At 59.0% G+C, this 25,726-nt stretch overlaps 9 non-coding genes across 9 annotated transcripts; all 9 read right to left on the reverse strand.

Annotated features, from left to right (window-relative positions):
- Window positions 1-573: 573 nt before the first annotated feature.
- On the reverse strand, window positions 574-692 carry LOC145427310 (5S ribosomal RNA). The gene has a single exon (XR_013908011.1). It is a non-coding gene; the product is annotated as a 5S ribosomal RNA (ribosomal RNA).
- A 1,095-nt stretch (window positions 693-1,787) lies between these two features.
- Window positions 1,788-1,906, reverse strand: LOC145426339 (5S ribosomal RNA). Its single transcript, XR_013907049.1, has one exon. It is a non-coding gene; the product is annotated as a 5S ribosomal RNA (ribosomal RNA).
- A 2,045-nt stretch (window positions 1,907-3,951) lies between these two features.
- LOC145427250 (5S ribosomal RNA) lies at window positions 3,952-4,070 on the reverse strand. Its single transcript, XR_013907982.1, has one exon. It is a non-coding gene; the product is annotated as a 5S ribosomal RNA (ribosomal RNA).
- Window positions 4,071-6,154: 2,084 nt separating this feature from the next.
- LOC145426340 (5S ribosomal RNA) lies at window positions 6,155-6,273 on the reverse strand. Its single transcript, XR_013907050.1, has one exon. It is a non-coding gene; the product is annotated as a 5S ribosomal RNA (ribosomal RNA).
- Window positions 6,274-8,318: 2,045 nt separating this feature from the next.
- Window positions 8,319-8,437, reverse strand: LOC145427251 (5S ribosomal RNA). Its single transcript, XR_013907983.1, has one exon. It is a non-coding gene; the product is annotated as a 5S ribosomal RNA (ribosomal RNA).
- A 2,877-nt stretch (window positions 8,438-11,314) lies between these two features.
- On the reverse strand, window positions 11,315-11,433 carry LOC145427321 (5S ribosomal RNA). Its single transcript, XR_013908012.1, has one exon. It is a non-coding gene; the product is annotated as a 5S ribosomal RNA (ribosomal RNA).
- Window positions 11,434-12,567: 1,134 nt separating this feature from the next.
- On the reverse strand, window positions 12,568-12,686 carry LOC145427332 (5S ribosomal RNA). Its single transcript, XR_013908013.1, has one exon. It is a non-coding gene; the product is annotated as a 5S ribosomal RNA (ribosomal RNA).
- A 5,159-nt stretch (window positions 12,687-17,845) lies between these two features.
- On the reverse strand, window positions 17,846-17,964 carry LOC145426341 (5S ribosomal RNA). Its single transcript, XR_013907051.1, has one exon. It is a non-coding gene; the product is annotated as a 5S ribosomal RNA (ribosomal RNA).
- A 2,044-nt stretch (window positions 17,965-20,008) lies between these two features.
- On the reverse strand, window positions 20,009-20,127 carry LOC145427252 (5S ribosomal RNA). Its single transcript, XR_013907984.1, has one exon. It is a non-coding gene; the product is annotated as a 5S ribosomal RNA (ribosomal RNA).
- Window positions 20,128-25,726: the final 5,599 nt, after the last annotated feature.

Raw genomic sequence — 25,726 nt, forward strand, 5'->3', positions numbered from 1 at the left:
GTGGCCTCAATAGCAACTAATGCCCTGGTGTGGTGTAAGTGGCCTCAGCCAGCAGCCACAGGCCCTGGTGTGGTGTAAGTGGCCTCAGCCACTGCAACAGGCCCTGGTGTGGTGTAAGTGGCCTCAATAGCAACTAAGGCCCTGGTGTGGTGTAGGTGGCCTCAGCCAGCAGCCACAGGCCCTGGTGTGGTGTAAGTGGCCTCAGCCAGTGCCACAGGCCCTGGTGTGGTGTAAGTGGCCTGAGCAAGAGCCACAGACCCTGGTGTGGTGTAATTGGTCTCAATAGCAACTAATGCTCTGGTGTGGTGTAAGTGGCCTCAGCCAGCAGCCACAGGCCCTGGTGTGGTGTAAGTGGCCTCAGCCAGCAGCCACAGGCCCTGATGTGGTGTAAGTGGCCCCAGCCGGTCACTCAGGCCCTGGTGTGGTGTAGGTGGCATCAGCTAGCAGCACAAGACATTGGAAAACAGCCAAAAGCAATGTCGTTAATGTGCCCTCATTAATGGGCAGCTGCTTTTGGTCTTTTAATACACCCCTTCTCTGGATCAAAAGCGGTTCAATGACATGAAAATGAAAGGCTTACAGCACCAGGTATTCCCAGGTAGTCTCCCATCCAAGTACTAACCAAGCCCAGCCCTGCTTAGCTTCCGAGATCAGACGAGGTCGGGCGTGCTCAGGGTGGTATGGCCGTAAGCTGCTGGCCCCATCACAATGTCTCAATTTATGGATTCAACTGATTAGGTGGCAAGTACCTGAAGTTACGAAGACAATCCTTTAACCATACCTGCATGTTTGCATAATACCCTAACCCAAAGGCTCAGTTTAGCATTTATCTAACAGCACAGGCCCTGGATTGTTGAAGATGGCCTCAGGAACCAGCACAGGGCCTGGTGTGTTGTACATGGCCACAGCTAGCAGCACAGGGCCTGGTTTGGTGAAGATGGCCTCGGCCAGAAGCGCAGGGCCTGGTGTGATGTGAGTGGCCTGAGCAAGAGCCACAGGCCCTGGTGTGGTGTAAGTGGCCTCAGCCAGAAGCCACAGGCACTGGTGTGGTGTAAGTGGCCTCAGCCAGCAGCCACAGGCCCTGGTGTGGTGTAAGTGGCCTCAGCCAGCAGCCACAGGCCCTGGTGTGGTGTAAGTGGCCTCAGCCAGAGCCACAGGCCCTGGTGTGGTGTAAGTGGCCTCAGCCAGTGCCACAGGCCCTGGTGTGGTGTAAGTGGCCTGAGCAAGAGCCACAGACCCTGGTGTGGTGTAATTGGCCTCAATAGCAACTAATGCCCTGGTGTGGTGTAGGTGGCCTCAGCCAGCAGCCACAGGCCCTGGTGTGGTGTAAGTGGCCTCAATAGCAACTAATGCCCTGGTGTGGTGTAAGTGGCCTCAGCCAGCAGCCACAGGCCCTGGTGTGGTGTAAGTGGCCTGAGCAAGAGCCACAGACCCTGGTGTGGTGTAATTGGCCTCAATAGCAACTAAGGCCCTGGTGTGGTGTAGGTGGCCTCAGCCAGCAGCCACAGGCCCTGGTGTGGTGTAAGTGGCCTCAGCCAGCAGCCACAGGCCCTGGTGTGGTGTAAGTGGCCTCAGCCAGCAGCCACAGGCCCTGATGTGGTGTAAGTGGCCCCAGCCGGTCACTCAGGCCCTGGTGTGGTGTAGGTGGCATCAGCTAGCAGCACAAGACATTGGAAAACAGCCAAAAGCAATGTCGTTAATGTGCCCTCATTAATGGGCAGCTGCTTTTGGTCTTTTAATACACCCCTTCTCTGGATCAAAAGCGGTTCAATGACATGAAAATGAAAGGCTTACAGCACCAGGTATTCCCAGGCAGTCTCCCATCCAAGTACTAACCAAGCCCAGCCCTGCTTAGCTTCCGAGATCAGACGAGGTCGGGCGTGCTCAGGGTGGTATGGCCGTAAGCTGCTGGCCCCAGCACAATGTCTCAATTTATGGATTCAACTGATTAGGTGGCAAGTACCTGAAGTTACGAAGACAATCCTTTAACCATACCTGCATGTTTGCATAATACCCTAACCCAAAGGCTCAGTTTAGCATTTATCTAACAGCACAGGCCCTGGTGTGTTGTACATGGCCACAGCTAGCAGCACAGGGCCTGGTTTGGTGAAGATGGCCTCGGCCAGAAGCGCAGGGCCTGGTGTGATGTGAGTGGCCTGAGCAAGAGCCACAGGCCCTGGTGTGGTGTAAGTGGCCTCAGCCAGAAGCCACAGGCACTGGTGTGGTGTAAGTGGCCTCAGCCAGCAGCCACAGTCCCTGGTGTGGTGTAAGTGGCCTCAGCCAGCAGCCACAGGCCCTGGTGTGGTGTAAGTGGCCTCAGCCAGCAGCCACAGGCCCTGGTGTGGTGTAAGTGGCCTCAGCCAGCAGCCACAGGCCCTGGTGTGGTGTAAGTGGCCTCAGCCAGTGCCACAGGCCCTGGTGTGGTGTAAGTGGCCTGAGCAAGAGCCACAGACCCTGGTGTGGTGTAATTGGCCTCAATAGCAACTAATGCCCTGGTGTGGTGTAGGTAGCCTCAGCCAGCAGCCACAGGCCCTGGTGTGGTGTAAGTGGCCTCAGCCAGTGCCACAGGCCCTGGTGTGGTGTAAGGGGCCTCAATAGCAACTAAGGCCCTGGTGTGGTGTAAGTGGCCTCAGCCAGCAGCCACAGGCCCTGGTGTGGTGTAAGTGACCTCAGCCAGCAGCCACAGGCCCTGGTGTGGTGTAAGTGGCCTCAGCCAGCAGCCACAGGCCCTGGTGTGGTGTAAGTGGCCTCAGCCAGTGCCACAGGCCCTGGTGTGGTGTAAGTGGCCTGAGCAAGAGTCACAGACCCTGGTGTGGTGTAATTGGCCTCAATAGCAACTAATGCCCTGGTGTGGTGTAGGTGGCCTCAGCCAGCAGCCACAGGCCCTGGTGTGGTGTAAGGGGCCTCAATAGCAACTAATGCCCTGGTGTGGTGTAAGTGGCCTCAGCCAGCAGCCACAGGCACTGGTGTGGTGTAAGTGCCCTCAGCCAGCAGCCACAGGCCCTGGTGTGGTGTAAGTGGCCTCAGCCAGCAGCCACAGGCCCTGGTGTGGTGTAAGTGGCCTGAGCAAGAGCCACAGGCCCTGGTGTGGTGTAAGTGGCCTCAGCCAGAAGCCACAGGCACTGGTGTGGTGTAAGTGCCCTCAGCCAGCAGCCACAGGCACTGGTGTGGTGTAAGTGACCTCAGCCAGCAGCCACAGGCCCTGGTGTGGTGTAAGTGGCCTCAGCCAGCAGCCACAGGCCCTGGTGTGGTGTAAGTGGCCTCAGCCAGAAGCCACATGCACTGGTGTGGTGTAAGTGCCCTCAGCCAGCAGCCACAGGCACTGGTGTGGTGTAAGTGACCTCAGCCAGCAGCCACAGGCCCTGGTGTGGTGTAAGTGGCCTCAGCCAGCAGCCACAGGCCCTGGTGTGGTGTAAGTGGCCTCAGCCAGCAGCCACAGGCCCTGGTGTGGTGTAAGTGGCCTGAGCAAGAGTCACAGACCCTGGTGTGGTGTAATTGGCCTCAATAGCAACTAATGCCCTGGTGTGGTGTAGGTGGCCTCAGCCAGCAGCCACAGGCCCTGGTGTGGTGTAAGTGGCCTCAGCCAGTGCCACAGGCCCTGATGTGGTGTAAGTGGCCTGAGCAAGAGCCACAGACCCTGGTGTGGTGTAATTGGCCTCAATAGCAACTAATGCCCTGGTGTGGTGTAAGTGGCCTCAGCCAGCAGCCACAGGCCCTGGTGTGGTGTAAGTGGCCTCAGCCAGCAGCCACAGGCCCTGATGTGGTGTAAGTGGCCCCAGCCGGTCACTCAGGCCCTGGTGTGGTGTAGGTGGCATCAGCTAGCAGCACAATACATTGGAAAACAGCCAAAAGCAATGTCGTTAATGTGCCCTCATTAATGGGCAGCTGCTTTTGGTCTTTTAATACACCCCTTCTCTGGATCAAAAGCGGTTCAATGACATGAAAATGAAAGGCTTACAGCACCAGGTATTCCCAGGTAGTCTCCCATCCAAATACTAACCAAGCCCAGCCCTGCTTAGCTTCCGAGATCAGACGAGGTCGGGCATGCTCAGGGTGGTATGGCCGTAATCTGCTGGCCCCAGCACAATGTCTCAATTTATGGATTCAACTGATTAGGTGGCAAGTACCTGAAGTTACGAAGACAATCCTTTAACCATACCTGCATGTTTGCATAATACCCTAACCCAAAGGCTCAGTTTAGCATTTATCTAACAGCACAGGCCCTGGATTGTTGAAGATGGCCTCAGGAACCAGCACAGGGCCTGGTGTGTTGTACATGGCCACAGCTAGCAGCACAGGGCCTGGTTTGGTGAAGATGGCCTCGGCCAGAAGCGCAGGGCCTGGTGTGATGTGAGTGGCCTGAGCAAGAGCCACAGGCCCTGGTGTGGTGTAAGTGGCCTCAGCCAGAAGCCACAGTCCCTGGTGTGGTGTAAGTGGCCTCAGCCAGCAGCCACAGGCCCTGGTGTGGTGTAAGTGGCCTCAGCCAGCAGCCACAGTCCCTGGTGTGGTGTAAGTGGCCTCAGCCAGCAGCCACAGGCCCTGGTGTGGTGTAAGTGACCTCAGCCAGCAGCCACAGTCCCTGGTGTGGTGTAAGTGGCCTCAGCCAGTGCCACAGGCCCTGGTGTGGTGTAAGTGGCCTCAGCCAGTGCCACAGGCCCTGGTGTGGTGTAAGGGGCCTCAATAGCAACTAATGCCCTGGTGTGGTGTAAGTGGCCTCAGCCAGCAGCCACAGGCACTGGTGTGGTGTAAGTGCCCTCAGCCAGCAGCCACAGGCCCTGGTGTGGTGTAAGTGGCCTCAGCCAGCAGCCACAGGCCCTGGTGTGGTGTAAGTGGCCTGAGCAAGAGCCACAGGCCCTGGTGTGGTGTAAGTGGCCTCAGCCAGAAGCCACAGGCACTGGTGTGGTGTAAGTGACCTCAGCCAGCAGCCACAGGCCCTGGTGTGGTGTAAGTGGCCTCAGCCAAAAGCCACAGGCACTGGTGTGGTGTAAGTGCCCTCAGCCAGCAGCCACAGGCACTGGTGTGGTGTAAGTGACCTCAGCCAGCAGCCACAGGCCCTGGTGTGGTGTAAGTGGCCTCAGCCAGCAGCCACAGGCCCTGGTGTGGTGTAAGTGGCCTCAGCCAGTGCCACAGGCCCTGGTGTGGTGTAAGTGGCCTGAGCAAGAGTCACAGACCCTGGTGTGGTGTAATTGGCCTCAATAGCAACTAATGCCCTGGTGTGGTGTAAGTGGCCTCAGCCAGCAGCCACAGGCCCTGGTGTGGTGTAAGTGGCCTGAGCAAGAGCCACAGGCCCTGGTGTGGTGTAAGTGGCCTCAGCCAGAAGCCACAGGCACTGGTGTGGTGTAAGTGGCCTCAGCCAGCAGCCACAGTCCCTGGTGTGGTGTAAGTGGCCTCAGCCAGCAGCCACAGGCCCTGGTGTGGTGTAAATGGCCTCAGCCAGCAGCCACAGGCCCTGGTGTGGTGTAAGTGGCCTCAGCCAGAGCCACAGGCCATGGTGTGGTGTAAGTGGCCTCAGCCAGTGCCACAGGCCCTGGTGTGGTGTAAGTGGCCTGAGCAAGAGCCACAGACCCTGGTGTGGTGTAATTGGCCTCAATAGCAACTAATGCCCTGGTGTGGTGTAGGTGGCCTCAGCCAGCAGCCACAGGCCCTGGTGTGGTGTAAGTGGCCTCAGCCAGTGCCACAGGCCCTGGTGTGGTGTAAGGGGCCTCAATAGCAACTAATGCCCTGGTGTGGTGTAAGTGGCCTCAGCCAGCAGCCACAGGCCCTGGTGTGGTGTAAGTGGCCTGAGCAAGAGCCACAGACCCTGGTGTGGTGTAATTGGCCTCAATAGCAACTAAGGCCCTGGTGTGGTGTAGGTGGCCTCAGCCAGCAGCCACAGGCCCTGGTGTGGTGTAAGTGGCCTCAGCCAGCAGCCACAGGCCCTGGTGTGGTGTAAGTGGCCTCAGCCAGCAGCCACAGGCCCTGATGTGGTGTAAGTGGCCCCAGCCGGTCACTCAGGCCCTGGTGTGGTGTAGGTGGCATCAGCTAGCAGCACAAGACATTGGAAAACAGCCAAAAGCAATGTCGTTAATGTGCCCTCATTAATGGGCAGCTGCTTTTGGTCTTTTAATACACCCCTTCTCTGGATCAAAAGCGGTTCAATGACATGAAAATGAAAGGCTTACAGCACCAGGTATTCCCAGGCAGTCTCCCATCCAAGTACTAACCAAGCCCAGCCCTGCTTAGCTTCCGAGATCAGACGAGGTCGGGCGTGCTCAGGGTGGTATGGCCGTAAGCTGCTGGCCCCAGCACAATGTCTCAATTTATGGATTCAACTGATTAGGTGGCAAGTACCTGAAGTTACGAAGACAATCCTTTAACCATACCTGCATGTTTGCATAATACCCTAACCCAAAGGCTCAGTTTAGCATTTATCTAACAGCACAGGCCCTGGTGTGTTGTACATGGCCACAGCTAGCAGCACAGGGCCTGGTTTGGTGAAGATGGCCTCGGCCAGAAGCGCAGGGCCTGGTGTGATGTGAGTGGCCTGAGCAAGAGCCACAGGCCCTGGTGTGGTGTAAGTGGCCTCAGCCAGAAGCCACAGGCACTGGTGTGGTGTAAGTGGCCTCAGCCAGCAGCCACAGTCCCTGGTGTGGTGTAAGTGGCCTCAGCCAGCAGCCACAGGCCCTGGTGTGGTGTAAGTGGCCTCAGCCAGCAGCCACAGGCCCTGGTGTGGTGTAAGTGGCCTCAGCCAGCAGCCACAGGCCCTGGTGTGGTGTAAGTGGCCTCAGCCAGTGCCACAGGCCCTGGTGTGGTGTAAGTGGCCTGAGCAAGAGCCACAGACCCTGGTGTGGTGTAATTGGCCTCAATAGCAACTAATGCCCTGGTGTGGTGTAGGTAGCCTCAGCCAGCAGCCACAGGCCCTGGTGTGGTGTAAGTGGCCTCAGCCAGTGCCACAGGCCCTGGTGTGGTGTAAGGGGCCTCAATAGCAACTAAGGCCCTGGTGTGGTGTAAGTGGCCTCAGCCAGCAGCCACAGGCCCTGGTGTGGTGTAAGTGACCTCAGCCAGCAGCCACAGGCCCTGGTGTGGTGTAAGTGGCCTCAGCCAGCAGCCACAGGCCCTGGTGTGGTGTAAGTGGCCTCAGCCAGTGCCACAGGCCCTGGTGTGGTGTAAGTGGCCTGAGCAAGAGTCACAGACCCTGGTGTGGTGTAATTGGCCTCAATAGCAACTAATGCCCTGGTGTGGTGTAGGTGGCCTCAGCCAGCAGCCACAGGCCCTGGTGTGGTGTAAGGGGCCTCAATAGCAACTAATGCCCTGGTGTGGTGTAAGTGGCCTCAGCCAGCAGCCACAGGCACTGGTGTGGTGTAAGTGCCCTCAGCCAGCAGCCACAGGCCCTGGTGTGGTGTAAGTGGCCTCAGCCAGCAGCCACAGGCCCTGGTGTGGTGTAAGTGGCCTGAGCAAGAGCCACAGGCCCTGGTGTGGTGTAAGTGGCCTCAGCCAGAAGCCACAGGCACTGGTGTGGTGTAAGTGCCCTCAGCCAGCAGCCACAGGCACTGGTGTGGTGTAAGTGACCTCAGCCAGCAGCCACAGGCCCTGGTGTGGTGTAAGTGGCCTCAGCCAGCAGCCACAGGCCCTGGTGTGGTGTAAGTGGCCTCAGCCAGAAGCCACATGCACTGGTGTGGTGTAAGTGCCCTCAGCCAGCAGCCACAGGCACTGGTGTGGTGTAAGTGACCTCAGCCAGCAGCCACAGGCCCTGGTGTGGTGTAAGTGGCCTCAGCCAGCAGCCACAGGCCCTGGTGTGGTGTAAGTGGCCTCAGCCAGCAGCCACAGGCCCTGGTGTGGTGTAAGTGGCCTGAGCAAGAGTCACAGACCCTGGTGTGGTGTAATTGGCCTCAATAGCAACTAATGCCCTGGTGTGGTGTAGGTGGCCTCAGCCAGCAGCCACAGGCCCTGGTGTGGTGTAAGTGGCCTCAGCCAGTGCCACAGGCCCTGATGTGGTGTAAGTGGCCTGAGCAAGAGCCACAGACCCTGGTGTGGTGTAATTGGCCTCAATAGCAACTAATGCCCTGGTGTGGTGTAAGTGGCCTCAGCCAGCAGCCACAGGCCCTGGTGTGGTGTAAGTGGCCTCAGCCAGCAGCCACAGGCCCTGATGTGGTGTAAGTGGCCCCAGCCGGTCACTCAGGCCCTGGTGTGGTGTAGGTGGCATCAGCTAGCAGCACAATACATTGGAAAACAGCCAAAAGCAATGTCGTTAATGTGCCCTCATTAATGGGCAGCTGCTTTTGGTCTTTTAATACACCCCTTCTCTGGATCAAAAGCGGTTCAATGACATGAAAATGAAAGGCTTACAGCACCAGGTATTCCCAGGTAGTCTCCCATCCAAATACTAACCAAGCCCAGCCCTGCTTAGCTTCCGAGATCAGACGAGGTCGGGCATGCTCAGGGTGGTATGGCCGTAATCTGCTGGCCCCAGCACAATGTCTCAATTTATGGATTCAACTGATTAGGTGGCAAGTACCTGAAGTTACGAAGACAATCCTTTAACCATACCTGCATGTTTGCATAATACCCTAACCCAAAGGCTCAGTTTAGCATTTATCTAACAGCACAGGCCCTGGATTGTTGAAGATGGCCTCAGGAACCAGCACAGGGCCTGGTGTGTTGTACATGGCCACAGCTAGCAGCACAGGGCCTGGTTTGGTGAAGATGGCCTCGGCCAGAAGCGCAGGGCCTGGTGTGATGTGAGTGGCCTGAGCAAGAGCCACAGGCCCTGGTGTGGTGTAAGTGGCCTCAGCCAGAAGCCACAGTCCCTGGTGTGGTGTAAGTGGCCTCAGCCAGCAGCCACAGGCCCTGGTGTGGTGTAAGTGGCCTCAGCCAGCAGCCACAGTCCCTGGTGTGGTGTAAGTGGCCTCAGCCAGCAGCCACAGGCCCTGGTGTGGTGTAAGTGACCTCAGCCAGCAGCCACAGTCCCTGGTGTGGTGTAAGTGGCCTCAGCCAGTGCCACAGGCCCTGGTGTGGTGTAAGTGGCCTCAGCCAGTGCCACAGGCCCTGGTGTGGTGTAAGGGGCCTCAATAGCAACTAATGCCCTGGTGTGGTGTAAGTGGCCTCAGCCAGCAGCCACAGGCACTGGTGTGGTGTAAGTGCCCTCAGCCAGCAGCCACAGGCCCTGGTGTGGTGTAAGTGGCCTCAGCCAGCAGCCACAGGCCCTGGTGTGGTGTAAGTGGCCTGAGCAAGAGCCACAGGCCCTGGTGTGGTGTAAGTGGCCTCAGCCAGAAGCCACAGGCACTGGTGTGGTGTAAGTGACCTCAGCCAGCAGCCACAGGCCCTGGTGTGGTGTAAGTGGCCTCAGCCAAAAGCCACAGGCACTGGTGTGGTGTAAGTGCCCTCAGCCAGCAGCCACAGGCACTGGTGTGGTGTAAGTGACCTCAGCCAGCAGCCACAGGCCCTGGTGTGGTGTAAGTGGCCTCAGCCAGCAGCCACAGGCCCTGGTGTGGTGTAAGTGGCCTCAGCCAGTGCCACAGGCCCTGGTGTGGTGTAAGTGGCCTGAGCAAGAGTCACAGACCCTGGTGTGGTGTAATTGGCCTCAATAGCAACTAATGCCCTGGTGTGGTGTAAGTGGCCTCAGCCAGCAGCCACAGGCCCTGGTGTGGTGTAAGTGGCCTGAGCAAGAGCCACAGGCCCTGGTGTGGTGTAAGTGGCCTCAGCCAGAAGCCACAGGCACTGGTGTGGTGTAAGTGGCCTCAGCCAGCAGCCACAGTCCCTGGTGTGGTGTAAGTGGCCTCAGCCAGCAGCCACAGGCCCTGGTGTGGTGTAAATGGCCTCAGCCAGCAGCCACAGGCCCTGGTGTGGTGTAAGTGGCCTCAGCCAGAGCCACAGGCCATGGTGTGGTGTAAGTGGCCTCAGCCAGTGCCACAGGCCCTGGTGTGGTGTAAGTGGCCTGAGCAAGAGCCACAGACCCTGGTGTGGTGTAATTGGCCTCAATAGCAACTAATGCCCTGGTGTGGTGTAGGTGGCCTCAGCCAGCAGCCACAGGCCCTGGTGTGGTGTAAGTGGCCTCAGCCAGTGCCACAGGCCCTGGTGTGGTGTAAGGGGCCTCAATAGCAACTAATGCCCTGGTGTGGTGTAAGTGGCCTCAGCCAGCAGCCACAGGCACTGGTGTGGTGTAAGTGGCCTCAGCCAGCAGCCACAGGCCCTGGTGTGGTGTAAGTGGCCTCAGCCAGCAGCCACAGGCCCTGGTGTGGTGTAAGTGGCCTGAGCCAGCTGCCACAGGCCCTAGTGTGGTGTAAGTGGCCTCAGCCAGAAGCCACAGGCACTGGTGTGGTGTAAGTGCCCTCAGCCAGCAGCCACACGCCCTGGTGTGGTGTAAGTGACCTCAGCCAGCAGCCAAAGGCCCTGGTGTGGTGTAAGTGGCCTCAGCCAGCAGCCACAGGCCCTGGTGTGGTGTAAGTGGCCTCAGCCAGTGCCACAGGCCCTGGTGTGGTGTAAGTGGCCTGAGCAAGAGTCACAGACCCTGGTGTGGTGTAATTGGCCTCAATAGCAACTAATGCCCTGGTGTGGTGTAGGTGGCCTCAGCCAGCAGCCACAGGCCCTGGTGTGGTGTAAGTGGCCTCAGCCAGTGCCACAGGCCCTGGTGTGGTGTAAGTGGCCTGAGCAAGAGCCACAGGCCCTGGTGTGGTGTAAGTGGCCTCAGCCAGAAGCCACAGGCACTGGTGTGGTGTAAGTGCCCTCAGCCAGCAGCCACAGGCACTGGTGTGGTGTAAGTGACCTCAGCCAGCAGCCACAGGCCCTGGTGTGGTGTAAGTGGCCTCAGCCAGAAGCCACAGGCACTGGTGTGGTGTAAGTGCCCTCAGCCAGCAGCCACAGGCACTGGTGTGGTGTAAGTGACCTCAGCCAGCAGCCACATGCCCTGGTGTGGTGTAAGTGGCCTCAGCCAGCAGCCACAGGCCCTGGTGTGGTGTAAGTGGCCTCAGCCAGTGCCACAGGCCATGGTGTGGTGTAAGTGGCCTGAGCAAGAGCCACAGACCCTGGTGTGGTGTAATTGGCCTCAATAGCAACTAATGCCCTGGTGTGGTGTAAGTGGCCTCAGCCAGCAGCCACAGGCCCTGGTGTGGTGTAAGTGGCCTCAGCCAGCAGCCACAGGCCCTGATGTGGTGTAAGTGGCCCCAGCCGGTCACTCAGGCCCTGGTGTGGTGTAGGTGGCATCAGCTAGCAGCACAAGACATTGGAAAACAGCCAAAAGCAATGTCGTTAATGTGCCCTCATTAATGGGCAGCTGCTTTTGGTCTTTTAATACACCCCTTCTCTGGATCAAAAGCTGTTCAATGACATGAAAATGAAAGGCTTACAGCACCAGGTATTCCCAGGTAGTCTCCCATCCAAGTACTAACCAAGCCCAGCCCTGCTTAGCTTCCGAGATCAGACGAGGTCGGGCGTGCTCAGGGTGGTATGGCCGTAAGCTGCTGGCCCCAGCACAATGTCTCAATTTATGGATTCAACTATTTAGGTGGCAAGTACCTGAAGTTACGAAGACAATCCTTTAACCATACCTGCATGTTTGCATAATACCCTAACCCAAAGGCTCAGTTTAGCATTTATCTAACAGCACAGGCCCTGGATTGTTGAAGATGGCCTCAGGAACCAGCACAGGGCCTGGTGTGTTGTACATGGCCACAGCTAGCAGCACAGGGCCTGGTTTGGTGAAAATGGCCTCGGCCAGAAGCGCAGGGCCTGGTGTGATGTGAGTGGCCTGAGCAAGAGCCACAGGCCCTGGTGTGGTGTAAGTGGCCTCAGCCAGAAGCCACAGGCACTGGTGTGGTGTAAGTGGCCTCAGCCAGCAGCCACAGGCCCTGGTGTGGTGTAAGTGGCCTCAGCCAGCAGCCACAGGCCCTGGTGTGGTGTAAGTGGCCTCAGCCAGCAGCCACAGGCCCTGGTGTGGTGTAAGTGGCCTCAGCCAGAGCCACAGGCCCTGGTGTGGTGTAAGTGGCCTCAGCCAGTGCCACAGGCCCTGGTGTGGTGTAAGTGACCTATATAGCAACTAATGCCCTGGTGTGGTGTAAGTGGCCTCAGCCAGCAGCCACAGGCCCTGGTGTGGTGTAAGTGGCCTCAGCCACTGCCACAGGCCCTGGTGTGGTGTAAGTGGCCTCAATAGCAACTAAGGCCCTGGTGTGGTGTAGGTGGCCTCAGCCAGCAGCCACAGGCCCTGGTGTGGTGTAAGTGGCCTCAGCCAGTGCCACAGGCCCTGGTGTGGTGTAAGTGGCCTGAGCAAGAGCCACAGACCATGGTGTGGTGTAATTGGTCTCAATAGCAACTAATGCTCTGGTGTGGTGTAAGTGGCCTCAGCCAGCAGCCACAGGCCCTGGTGTGGTGTAAGTGGCCTCAGCCAGCAGCCACAGGCCCTGATGTGGTGTAAGTGGCCCCAGCCGGTCACTCAGGCCCTGGTGTGGTGTAGGTGGCATCAGCTAGCAGCACAAGACATTGGAAAACAGCCAAAAGCAATGTCGTTAATGTGCCCTCATTAATGGGCAGCTGCTTTTGGTCTTTTAATACACCCCTTCTCTGGATCAAAAGCGGTTCAATGACATGAAAATGAAAGGCTTACAGCACCAGGTATTCCCAGGTAGTCTCCCATCCAAGTACTAACCAAGCCCAGCCCTGCTTAGCTTCCGAGATCAGACGAGGTCGGGCGTGCTCAGGGTGGTATGGCCGTAAGCTGCTGGCCCCAGCACAATGTCTCAATTTATGGATTCAACTGATTAGGTGGCAAGTACCTGAAGTTACGAAGACAATCCTTTAACCATACCTGCATGTTTGCATAATACCCTAACCCAAAGGCTCAGTTTAGCATTTATCTAACAGCACAGGCCCTGGTGTGTTGTACATGGCCACAGCTAGCAGCACAGGGCCTGGTTTGGTGAAGATGGCCTCGGCCAGAAGCGCAGGGCCTGGTGTGATGTGAGTGGCCTGAGCAAGAGCCACAGGCCCTGGTGTGGTGTAAGTGGCCTCAGCCAGAAGCCACAGGCACTGGTGTGGTGTAAGTGGCCTCAGCCAGCAGCCACAGGCCCTGGTGTGGTGTAAGTGGCCTCAGCCAGCAGCCACAGGCCCTGGTGTGGTGTAAATGGCCTCAGCCAGCAGCCACAGGCCCTGGTGTGGTGTAAGTGGCCTCAGCCAGAGCCACAGGCCCTGGTGTGGTGTAAGTGGCCTCAGCCAGTGCCACAGGCCCTGGTGTGGTGTAAGTGGCCTGAGCAAGAGCCACAGACCCTGGTGTGGTGTAATTGGCCTCAATAGCAACTAATGCCCTGGTGAGGTGTAGGTGGCCTCAGCCAGCAGCCACAGGCCCTGGTGTGGTGTAAGTGGCCTCAGCCAGTGCCACAGGCCCTGGTGTGGTGTAAGGGGCCTCAATAGCAACTAATGCCCTGGTGTGGTGTAAGTGGCCTCAGCCAGCAGCCACAGGCACTGGTGTGGTGTAAGTGGCCTCAGCCAGCAGCCACAGGCCCTGGTGTGGTGTAAGTGGCCTCAGCCAGCAGCCACAGGCCCTGGTGTGGTGTAAGTGGCCTGAGCCAGCTGCCACAGGCCCTGGTGTGGTGTAAGTGGCCTCAGCCAGAAGCCACAGGTACTGGTGTTGTGTAAGTGCCCTCAGCCAGCAGCCACAGGCCCTGGTGTGGTGTAAGTGACCTCAGCCAGCAGCCACAGGCCCTGGTGTGGTGTAAGTGGCCTCAGCCAGCAGCCACAGGCCCTGGTGTGGTGTAAGTGGCCTCAGCCAGTGCCACAGGCCCTGGTGTGGTGTAAGTGGCCTGAGCAAGAGTCACAGACCCTGGTGTGGTGTAATTGGCCTCAATAGCAACTAATGCCCTGGTGTGGTGTAGGTGGCCTCAGCCAGCAGCCACAGGCCCTGGTGTGGTGTAAGTGGCCTCAGCCAGTGCCACAGGCCCTGGTGTGGTGTAAGGGGCCTCAATAGCAACTAATGCCCTGGTGTGGTGTAAGTGGCCTCAGCCAGCAGCCACAGGCCCTGGTGTGGTGTAAGTGGCCTCAGCAAGAGCCACAGGCCCTGGTGTGGTGTAAGTGGCCTCAGCCAGAAGCCACAGGCGCTGGTGTGGTGTAAGTGCCCTCAGCCAGCAGCCACAGGCACTGGTGTGGTGTAAGTGACCTCAGCCAGCAGCCACAGGCCCTGGTGTGGTGTAAGTGGCCTCAGCCAGCAGCCACAGGCCCTGGTGTGGTGTAAGTGGCCTCAGCCAGTGCCACAGGCCCTAGTGTGGTGTAAGTGGCCTGAGCAAGAGTCACAGACCCTGGTGTGGTGTAATTGGCCTCAATAGCAACTAATGCCCTGGTGTGGTGTAGGTGGCCTCAGCCAGCAGCCACAGGCCCTGGTGTGGTGTAAGTGGCCTCAGCCAGTGCCACAGGCCCTGATGTGGTGTAAGTGGCCTGAGCAAGAGCCACAGACCCTGGTGTGGTGTAATTGGCCTCAATTGCAACTAATGCCCTGGTGTGGTGTAAGTGGCCTCAGCCAGAAGCCACAGGCACTGGTGTGGTGTAAGTGGCCTCAGCCAGCAGCCACAGGCCCTGATGTGGTGTAAGTGGCCCCAGCCAGCAGCCACAGGCCCTGGTGTGGTGTAAGTGGCCTCAGCCAAAAGCCACAGGCACTGGTGTGGTGTAAGTGCCCTCAGCCAGCAGCCACAGGCACTGGTGTGGTGTAAGTGACCTCAGCCAGCAGCCACAGGCCCTGGTGTGGTGTAAGTGGCCTCAGCCAGCAGCCACAGGCCCTGGTGTGGTGTAAGTGGCCTCAGCCAGTGCCACAGGCCCTGGTGTGGTGTAAGTGGCCTGAGCAAGAGTCACAGACCCTGGTGTGGTGTAATTGGCCTCAATAGCAACTAATGCCCTGGTGTGGTGTAAGTGGCCTCAGCCAGCAGCCACAGGCCCTGGTGTGGTGTAAGTGGCCTGAGCAAGAGCCACAGGCCCTGGTGTGGTGTAAGTGGCCTCAGCCAGAAGCCACAGGCACTGGTGTGGTGTAAGTGGCCTCAGCCAGCAGCCACAGTCCCTGGTGTGGTGAAAGTGGCCTCAGCCAGCAGCCACAGGCCCTGGTGTGGTGTAAATGGCCTCAGCCAGCAGCCACAGGCCCTGGTGTGGTGTAAGTGGCCTCAGCCAGAGCCACAGGCCATGGTGTGGTGTAAGTGGCCTCAGCCAGTGCCACAGGCCCTGGTGTGGTGTAAGTGGCCTGAGCAAGAGCCACAGACCCTGGTGTGGTGTAATTGGCCTCAATAGCAACTAATGCCCTGGTGTGGTGTAGGTGGCCTCAGCCAGCAGCCACAGGCCCTGGTGTGGTGTAAGTGGCCTCAGCCAGTGCCACAGGCCCTGGTGTGGTGTAAGGGGCCTCAATAGCAACTAATGCCCTGGTGTGGTGTAAGTGGCCTCAGCCACCAGCCACAGGCACTGGTGTGGTGTAAGTGGCCTCAGCCAGCAGCCACAGGCCCTGGTGTGGTGTAAGTGGCCTCAGCCAGCAGCCACAGGCCCTGGTGTGGTGTAAGTGGCCTGAGCCAGCTGCCACAGGCCCTAGTGTGGTGTAAGTGGCCTCAGCCAGAAGCCACAGGCACTGGTGTGGTGTAAGTGCCCTCAGCCAGCAGCCACACGCCCTGGTGTGGTGTAAGTGACCTCAGCCAGCAGCCAAAGGCCCTGGTGTGGTGTAAGTGGCCTCAGCCAGCAGCCACAGGCCCTGGTGTGGTGTAAGTGGCCTCAGCCAGTGCCACAGGCCCTGGTGTGGTGTAAGTGGCCTGAGCAAGAGTCACAGACCCTGGTGTGGTGTAATTGGCCTCAATAGCAACTAATGCCCTGGTGTGGTGTAGGTGGCCTCAGCCAGCAGCCACAGGCCCTGGTGTGGTGTAAGTGGCCTCAGCCAGTGCCACAGGCCCTGGTGTGGTGTAAGTGGCCTGAGCAAGAGCCACAGGCCCTGGTGTGGTGTAAGTGGCCTCAGCCAGAAGCCACAGGCACTGGTGTGGTGTAAGTGCCCTCAGCCAGCAGCCACAGGCACTGGTGTGGTGTAAGTGACCTCAGCCAGCAGCCACAGGCCCTGGTGTGGTGTAAGTGGCCTCAGCCAGCAGCCACAGGCCCTGGTGTGGTGTAAGTGGCCTCAGCCAGAAGCCACAGGCACTGGTGTGGTGTAAGTGCCCTCAGCCAGCAGCCACAGGCACTGGTGTGGTGTAAGTGACCTCAGCCAGCAGCCACATGCCCTGGTGTGGTGTAAGTGGCCTCAGCCAGCAGCCACAGGCCCTGGTGTGGTGTAAGTGGCCTCAGCCAGTGCCACAGGCCCTGGTGTGGTGTAAGTGGCCTGAGCAAGAGTCACAGACGCTGGTGTGGTGTAATTGGCCTCAATAGCAACTAATGCCCTGGTGTGGTGTAGGTGGCCTCAGCCAACAGCCACAGGCCCTGGTGTGGTGTAAGTGGCCTCAGCCAGTGCCACAGGCCATGGTGTGGTGTAAGTGGCCTGAGCAAGAGCCACAGACCCTGGTGTGGTGTAATTGGCCTCAATAGCAACTAATGCCCTGGTGTGGTGTAAGTGGCCTCAGCCAGCAGCCACAGGCCCTGGTGTGGTGTAAATGGCCTCAGCCAGCAGCCACAGGCCCTGGTGTGGTGTAAGTGGCCTCAGCCAGAGCCACAGGCCCTGGTGTGGTGTAAGTGGCCTCAGCCAGTGCCACAGGCCCTGGTGTGGTGTAAGTGGCCTGAGCAAGAGCCACAGACCCTGGTGTGGTGTAATTGGCCTCAATAGCAACTAATGCCCTGGTGAGGTGTAGGTGGCCTCAGCCAGCAGCCACAGGCCCTGGTGTGGTGTAAGTGGCCTCAGCCAGTGCCACAGGCCCTGGTGTGGTGTAAGGGGCCTCAATAGTAACTAATGCCCTGGTGTGGTGTAAGTGGCCTCAGCCAGCAGCCACAGGCACTGGTGTGGTGTAAGTGGCCTCAGCCAGCAGCCACAGGCCCTGGTGTGGTGTAAGTGGCCTCAGCCAGCAGCCACAGGCCCTGGTGTGGTGTAAGTGGCCTGAGCCAGCTGCCACAGGCCCTGGTGTGGTGTAAGTGGCCTCAGCCAGAAGCCACAGGCACTGGTGTGGTGTAAGTGCCCTCAGCCAGCAGCCACAGGCCCTGGTGTGGTGTAAGTGACCTCAGCCAGCAGCCACAGGCCCTGGTGTGGTGTAAGTGGCCTCAGCCAGCAGCCACAGGCACTGGTGTGGTGTAAGTGGCCTCAGCCAGCAGCCACAGGCCCTGGTGTGGTGTAAGTGGCCTCAGCCAGCAGCCACAGGCCCTGGTGTGGTGTAAGTGGCCTGAGCCAGCAGCCACAGGCCCTGGTGTGGTGTAAGTGGCCTCAGCCAGTGCCACAGGCCCTAGTGTGGTGTAAGTGGCCTGAGCAAGAGTCACAGACCCTGGTGTGGTGTAATTGGCCTCAATAGCAACTAATGCCCTGGTGTGGTGTAGGTGGCCTCAGCCAGCAGCCACAGGCCCTGGTGTGGTGTAAGTGGCCTCAGCCAGTGCCACAGGCCCTGATGTGGTGTAAGTGGCCTGAGCAAGAGCCACAGACCCTGGTGTGGTGTAATTGGCCTCAATAGCAACTAATGCCCTGGTGTGGTGTAAGTGGCCTCAGCCAGCAGCCACAGGCCCTGGTGTGGTGTAAGTGGCCTCAGCCAGCAGCCACAGGCCCTGATGTGGTGTAAGTGGCCCCAGCCGGTCACTCAGGCCCTGGTGTGGTGTAGGTGGCATCAGCTAGCAGCACAAGACATTGGAAAACAGCCAAAAGCAATGTCGTTAATGTGCCCTCATTAATGGGCAGCTGCTTTTGGTCTTTTAATACACCCCTTCTCTGGATCAAAAGCGGTTCAATGACATGAAAAAGAAAGGCTTACAGCACCAGGTATTCCCAGGCAGTCTCCCATCCAAGTACTAACCAAGCCCAGCCCTGCTTAGCTTCCGAGATCAGACGAGGTCGGGCGTGCTCAGGGTGGTATGGCCGTAAGCTGCTGGCCCCAGCACAATGTCTCAATTTATGGATTCAACTGATTAGGTGGCAAGTACCTGAAGTTACGAAGACAATCCTTTAACCATACCTGCATGTTTGCATAATACCCTAACCCAAAGGCTCAGTTTAGCATTTATCTAACAGCACAGGCCCTGGATTGTTGAAGATGGCCTCAGGAACCAGCACAGGGCCTGGTGTGTTGTACATGGCCACAGCTAGCAGCACAGGGCCTGGTTTGGTGAAGATGGCCTCGGCCAGAAGCGCAGGGCCTGGTGTGATGTGAGTGGCCTGAGCAAGAGCCACAGGCCCTGGTGTGGTGTAAGTGGCCTCAGCCAGAAGCCACAGGCACTGGTGTGGTGTAAGTGGCCTCAGCCAGCAGCCACAGTCCCTGGTGTGGTGTAAGTGGCCTCAGCCAGCAGCCACAGGCCCTGGTGTGGTGTAAGTGGCCTCAGCCAGCAGCCACAGGCCCTGGTGTGGTGTAAGTGGCCTCAGCCAGTGCCACAGGCCCTGGTGTGGTGTAAGTGGCCTGAGCAAGAGCCACAGACCCTGGTGTGGTGTAATTGGCCTCAATAGCAACTAATGCCCTGGTGTGGTGTAGGTGGCCTCAGCCAGCAGCCACAGGCCCTGGTGTGGTGTAAGTGGCCTCAGCCAGTGCCACAGGCCCTGGTGTGGTGTAAGGGGCCTCAATAGCAACTAAGGCCCTGGTGTGGTGTAAGTGGCCTCAGCCAGCAGCCACAGGCCCTGGTGTGGTGTAAGTGACCTCAGCCAGCAGCCACAGGCCCTGGTGTGGTGTAAGTGGCCTCAGCCAGCAGCCACAGGCCCTGGTGTGGTGTAAGTGGCCTCAGCCAGTGCCACAGGCCCTGGTGTGGTGTAAGTGGCCTGAGCAAGAGTCACAGACCCTGGTGTGGTGTAATTGGCCTCAATAGCAACTAATGCCCTGGTGTGGTGTAGGTGGCCTCAGCCAGCAGCCACAGGCCCTGGTGTGGTGTAAGGGGCCTCAATAGCAACTAATGCCCTGGTGTGGTGTAAGTGGCCTCAGCCAGCAGCCACAGGCACTGGTGTGGTGTAAGTGCCCTCAGCCAGCAGCCACAGGCCCTGGTGTGGTGTAAGTGGCCTCAGCCAGCAGCCACAGGCCCTGGTGTGGTGTAAGTGGCCTGAGCAAGAGCCACAGGCCCTGGTGTGGTGTAAGTGGCCTCAGCCAGAAGCCACAGGCACTGGTGTGGTGTAAGTGCCCTCAGCCAGCAGCCACAGGCACTGGTGTGGTGTAAGTGACCTCAGCCAGCAGCCACAGGCCCTGGTGTGGTGTAAGTGGCCTCAGCCAGCAGCCACAGGCCCTGGTGTGGTGTAAGTGGCCTCAGCCAGAAGCCACATGCACTGGTGTGGTGTAAGTGCCCTCAGCCAGCAGCCACAGGCACTGGTGTGGTGTAAGTGACCTCAGCCAGCAGCCACAGGCCCTGGTGTGGTGTAAGTGGCCTCAGCCAGCAGCCACAGGCCCTGGTGTGGTGTAAGTGGCCTCAGCCAGCAGCCACAGGCCCTGGTGTGGTGTAAGTGGCCTGAGCAAGAGTCACAGACCCTGGTGTGGTGTAATTGGCCTCAATAGCAACTAATGCCCTGGTGTGGTGTAGGTGGCCTCAGCCAGCAGCCACAGGCCCTGGTGTGGTGTAAGTGGCCTCAGCCAGTGCCACAGGCCCTGATGTGGTGTAAGTGGCCTGAGCAAGAGCCACAGACCCTGGTGTGGTGTAATTGGCCTCAATAGCAACTAATGCCCTGGTGTGGTGTAAGTGGCCTCAGCCAGCAGCCACAGGCCCTGGTGTGGTGTAAGTGGCCTCAGCCAGCAGCCACAGGCCCTGATGTGGTGTAAGTGGCCCCAGCCGGTCACTCAGGCCCTGGTGTGGTGTAGGTGGCATCAGCTAGCAGCACAATACATTGGAAAACAGCCAAAAGCAATGTCGTTAATGTGCCCTCATTAATGGGCAGCTGCTTTTGGTCTTTTAATACACCCCTTCTCTGGATCAAAAGCGGTTCAATGACATGAAAATGAAAGGCTTACAGCACCAGGTATTCCCAGGTAGTCTCCCATCCAAATACTAACCAAGCCCAGCCCTGCTTAGCTTCCGAGATCAGACGAGGTCGGGCATGCTCAGGGTGGTATGGCCGTAATCTGCTGGCCCCAGCACAATGTCTCAATTTATGGATTCAACTGATTAGGTGGCAAGTACCTGAAGTTACGAAGACAATCCTTTAACCATACCTGCATGTTTGCATAATACCCTAACCCAAAGGCTCAGTTTAGCATTTATCTAACAGCACAGGCCCTGGATTGTTGAAGATGGCCTCAGGAACCAGCACAGGGCCTGGTGTGTTGTACATGGCCACAGCTAGCAGCACAGGGCCTGGTTTGGTGAAGATGGCCTCGGCCAGAAGCGCAGGGCCTGGTGTGATGTGAGTGGCCTGAGCAAGAGCCACAGGCCCTGGTGTGGTGTAAGTGGCCTCAGCCAGAAGCCACAGTCCCTGGTGTGGTGTAAGTGGCCTCAGCCAGCAGCCACAGGCCCTGGTGTGGTGTAAGTGGCCTCAGCCAGCAGCCACAGTCCCTGGTGTGGTGTAAGTGGCCTCAGCCAGCAGCCACAGGCCCTGGTGTGGTGTAAGTGACCTCAGCCAGCAGCCACAGTCCCTGGTGTGGTGTAAGTGGCCTCAGCCAGCAGCCACAGGCCCTGGTGTGGTGTAAGTGACCTCAGCCAGCAGCCACAGGCCCTGGTGTGGTGTAAGTGGCCTCAGCCAGCAGCCACAGGCCCTGGTGTGGTGTAAGTGGCCTGAGCCAGCTGCCACAGGCCCTGGTGTGGTGTAAGTGGCCTCAGCCAGAAGCCACAGGCACTGGTGTGGTGTAAGTGCCCTCAGCCAGCAGCCACAGGCCCTGGTGTGGTGTAAGTGACCTCAGCCAGCAGCCACAGGCCCTGGTGTGGTGTAAGTGGCCTCAGCCAGCAGCCACAGGCCCTGGTGTGGTGTAAGTGGCCTCAGCCAGTGCCACAGGCCCTGGTGTGGTGTAAGTGGCCTGAGCAAGAGTCACAGACCCTGGTGTGGTGTAATTGGCCTCAATAGCAACTAATGCCCTGGTGTGGTGTAGGTGGCCTCAGCCAGCAGCCACAGGCCCTGGTGTGGTGTAAGTGGCCTCAGCCAGTGCCACAGGCCCTGGTGTGGTGTAAGGGGCCTCAATAGCAACTAATGCCCTGGTGTGGTGTAAGTGGCCTCAGCCAGCAGCCACAGGCACTGGTGTGGTGTAAGTGCCCTCAGCCAGCAGCCACAGGCCCTGGTGTGGTGTAAGTGGCCTCAGCCAGCAGCCACAGGCCCTGGTGTGGTGTAAGTGGCCTGAGCAAGAGCCACAGGCCCTGGTGTGGTGTAAGTGGCCTCAGCCAGAAGCCACAGGCACTGGTGTGGTGTAAGTGACCTCAGCCAGCAGCCACAGGCCCTGGTGTGGTGTAAGTGGCCTCAGCCAAAAGCCACAGGCACTGGTGTGGTGTAAGTGCCCTCAGCCAGCAGCCACAGGCACTGGTGTGGTGTAAGTGACCTCAGCCAGCAGCCACAGGCCCTGGTGTGGTGTAAGTGGCCTCAGCCAGCAGCCACAGGCCCTGGTGTGGTGTAAGTGGCCTCAGCCAGTGCCACAGGCCCTGGTGTGGTGTAAGTGGCCTGAGCAAGAGTCACAGACCCTGGTGTGGTGTAATTGGCCTCAATAGCAACTAATGCCCTGGTGTGGTGTAAGTGGCCTCAGCCAGCAGCCACAGGCCCTGGTGTGGTGTAAGTGGCCTGAGCAAGAGCCACAGGCCCTGGTGTGGTGTAAGTGGCCTCAGCCAGAAGCCACAGGCACTGGTGTGGTGTAAGTGGCCTCAGCCAGCAGCCACAGTCCCTGGTGTGGTGTAAGTGGCCTCAGCCAGCAGCCACAGGCCCTGGTGTGGTGTAAATGGCCTCAGCCAGCAGCCACAGGCCCTGGTGTGGTGTAAGTGGCCTCAGCCAGAGCCACAGGCCATGGTGTGGTGTAAGTGGCCTCAGCCAGTGCCACAGGCCCTGGTGTGGTGTAAGTGGCCTGAGCAAGAGCCACAGACCCTGGTGTGGTGTAATTGGCCTCAATAGCAACTAATGCCCTGGTGTGGTGTAGGTGGCCTCAGCCAGCAGCCACAGGCCCTGGTGTGGTGTAAGGGGCCTCAATAGCAACTAATGCCCTGGTGTGGTGTAAGTGGCCTCAGCCAGCAGCCACAGGCACTGGTGTGGTGTAAGTGGCCTCAGCCAGCAGCCACAGGCCCTGGTGTGGTGTAAGTGGCCTCAGCCAGCAGCCACAGGCCCTGGTGTGGTGTAAGTGGCCTGAGCCAGCTGCCACAGGCCCTAGTGTGGTGTAAGTGGCCTCAGCCAGAAGCCACAGGCACTGGTGTGGTGTAAGTGCCCTCAGCCAGCAGCCACACGCCCTGGTGTGGTGTAAGTGACCTCAGCCAGCAGCCAAAGGCCCTGGTGTGGTGTAAGTGGCCTCAGCCAGCAGCCACAGGCCCTGGTGTGGTGTAAGTGGCCTCAGCCAGTGCCACAGGCCCTGGTGTGGTGTAAGTGGCCTGAGCAAAAGTCACAGACCCTGGTGTGGTGTAATTGGCCTCAATAGCAACTAATGCCCTGGTGTGGTGTAGGTGGCCTCAGCCAGCAGCCACAGGCCCTGGTGTGGTGTAAGTGACCTCAGCCAGCAGCCACAGGCCCTGGTGTGGTGTAAGTGGCCTCAGCCAGCAGCCACAGGCCCTGGTGTGGTGTAAGTGGCCTCAGCCAGTGCCACAGGCCCTAGTGTGGTGTAAGTGGCCTGACCAAGAGTCACAGACCCTGGTGTGGTGTAATTGGCCTCAATAGCAACTAATGCCCTGGTGTGGTGTAGGTGGCCTCAGCCAGCAGCCACAGGCCCTGGTGTGGTGTAAGTGGCCTCAGCCAGTGCCACAGGCCCTGATGTGGTGTAAGTGGCCTGAGCAAGAGCCACAGACCCTGGTGTGGTGTAATTGGCCTCAATTGCAACTAATGCCCTGGTGTGGTGTAAGTGGCCTCAGCCAGAAGCCACAGGCACTGGTGTGGTGTAAGTGGCCTCAGCCAGCAGCCACAGGCCCTGATGTGGTGTAAGTGGCCCCAGCCAGCAGCCACAGGCCCTGGTGTGGTGTAAGTGGCCTCAGCCAAAAGCCACAGGCACTGGTGTGGTGTAAGTGCCCTCAGCCAGCAGCCACAGGCACTGGTGTGGTGTAAGTGACCTCAGCCAGCAGCCACAGGCCCTGGTGTGGTGTAAGTGGCCTCAGCCAGCAGCCACAGGCCCTGGTGTGGTGTAAGTGGCCTCAGCCAGTGCCACAGGCCCTGGTGTGGTGTAAGTGGCCTGAGCAAGAGTCACAGACCCTGGTGTGGTGTAATTGGCCTCAATAGCAACTAATGCCCTGGTGTGGTGTAAGTGGCCTCAGCCAGCAGCCACAGGCCCTGGTGTGGTGTAAGTGGCCTGAGCAAGAGCCACAGGCCCTGGTGTGGTGTAAGTGGCCTCAGCCAGAAGCCACAGGCACTGGTGTGGTGTAAGTGGCCTCAGCCAGCAGCCACAGTCCCTGGTGTGGTGAAAGTGGCCTCAGCCAGCAGCCACAGGCCCTGGTGTGGTGTAAATGGCCTCAGCCAGCAGCCACAGGCCCTGGTGTGGTGTAAGTGGCCTCAGCCAGAGCCACAGGCCATGGTGTGGTGTAAGTGGCCTCAGCCAGTGCCACAGGCCCTGGTGTGGTGTAAGTGGCCTGAGCAAGAGCCACAGACCCTGGTGTGGTGTAATTGGCCTCAATAGCAACTAATGCCCTGGTGTGGTGTAGGTGGCCTCAGCCAGCAGCCACAGGCCCTGGTGTGGTGTAAGTGGCCTCAGCCAGTGCCACAGGCCCTGGTGTGGTGTAAGGGGCCTCAATAGCAACTAATGCCCTGGTGTGGTGTAAGTGGCCTCAGCCACCAGCCACAGGCACTGGTGTGGTGTAAGTGGCCTCAGCCAGCAGCCACAGGCCCTGGTGTGGTGTAAGTGGCCTCAGCCAGCAGCCACAGGCCCTGGTGTGGTGTAAGTGGCCTGAGCCAGCTGCCACAGGCCCTAGTGTGGTGTAAGTGGCCTCAGCCAGAAGCCACAGGCACTGGTGTGGTGTAAGTGCCCTCAGCCAGCAGCCACACGCCCTGGTGTGGTGTAAGTGACCTCAGCCAGCAGCCAAAGGCCCTGGTGTGGTGTAAGTGGCCTCAGCCAGCAGCCACAGGCCCTGGTGTGGTGTAAGTGGCCTCAGCCAGTGCCACAGGCCCTGGTGTGGTGTAAGTGGCCTGAGCAAGAGTCACAGACCCTGGTGTGGTGTAATTGGCCTCAATAGCAACTAATGCCCTGGTGTGGTGTAGGTGGCCTCAGCCAGCAGCCACAGGCCCTGGTGTGGTGTAAGTGGCCTCAGCCAGTGCCACAGGCCCTGGTGTGGTGTAAGTGGCCTGAGCAAGAGCCACAGGCCCTGGTGTGGTGTAAGTGGCCTCAGCCAGAAGCCACAGGCACTGGTGTGGTGTAAGTGCCCTCAGCCAGCAGCCACAGGCACTGGTGTGGTGTAAGTGACCTCAGCCAGCAGCCACAGGCCCTGGTGTGGTGTAAGTGGCCTCAGCCAGCAGCCACAGGCCCTGGTGTGGTGTAAGTGGCCTCAGCCAGAAGCCACAGGCACTGGTGTGGTGTAAGTGCCCTCAGCCAGCAGCCACAGGCACTGGTGTGGTGTAAGTGACCTCAGCCAGCAGCCACATGCCCTGGTGTGGTGTAAGTGGCCTCAGCCAGCAGCCACAGGCCCTGGTGTGGTGTAAGTGGCCTCAGCCAGTGCCACAGGCCCTGGTGTGGTGTAAGTGGCCTGAGCAAGAGTCACAGACGCTGGTGTGGTGTAATTGGCCTCAATAGCAACTAATGCCCTGGTGTGGTGTAGGTGGCCTCAGCCAACAGCCACAGGCCCTGGTGTGGTGTAAGTGGCCTCAGCCAGTGCCACAGGCCATGGTGTGGTGTAAGTGGCCTGAGCAAGAGCCACAGACCCTGGTGTGGTGTAATTGGCCTCAATAGCAACTAATGCCCTGGTGTGGTGTAAGTGGCCTCAGCCAGCAGCCACAGGCCCTGGTGTGGTGTAAATGGCCTCAGCCAGCAGCCACAGGCCCTGGTGTGGTGTAAGTGGCCTCAGCCAGAGCCACAGGCCCTGGTGTGGTGTAAGTGGCCTCAGCCAGTGCCACAGGCCCTGGTGTGGTGTAAGTGGCCTGAGCAAGAGCCACAGACCCTGGTGTGGTGTAATTGGCCTCAATAGCAACTAATGCCCTGGTGAGGTGTAGGTGGCCTCAGCCAGCAGCCACAGGCCCTGGTGTGGTGTAAGTGGCCTCAGCCAGTGCCACAGGCCCTGGTGTGGTGTAAGGGGCCTCAATAGTAACTAATGCCCTGGTGTGGTGTAAGTGGCCTCAGCCAGCAGCCACAGGCACTGGTGTGGTGTAAGTGGCCTCAGCCAGCAGCCACAGGCCCTGGTGTGGTGTAAGTGGCCTCAGCCAGCAGCCACAGGCCCTGGTGTGGTGTAAGTGGCCTGAGCCAGCTGCCACAGGCCCTGGTGTGGTGTAAGTGGCCTCAGCCAGAAGCCACAGGCACTGGTGTGGTGTAAGTGCCCTCAGCCAGCAGCCACAGGCCCTGGTGTGGTGTAAGTGACCTCAGCCAGCAGCCACAGGCCCTGGTGTGGTGTAAGTGGCCTCAGCCAGCAGCCACAG

Source organism: Astatotilapia calliptera, chromosome 3 (assembly GCF_964374335.1).
Source record: "Astatotilapia calliptera chromosome 3, fAstCal68.1, whole genome shotgun sequence".
Lineage (NCBI taxonomy): Eukaryota > Metazoa > Chordata > Actinopteri > Cichliformes > Cichlidae > Astatotilapia > Astatotilapia calliptera.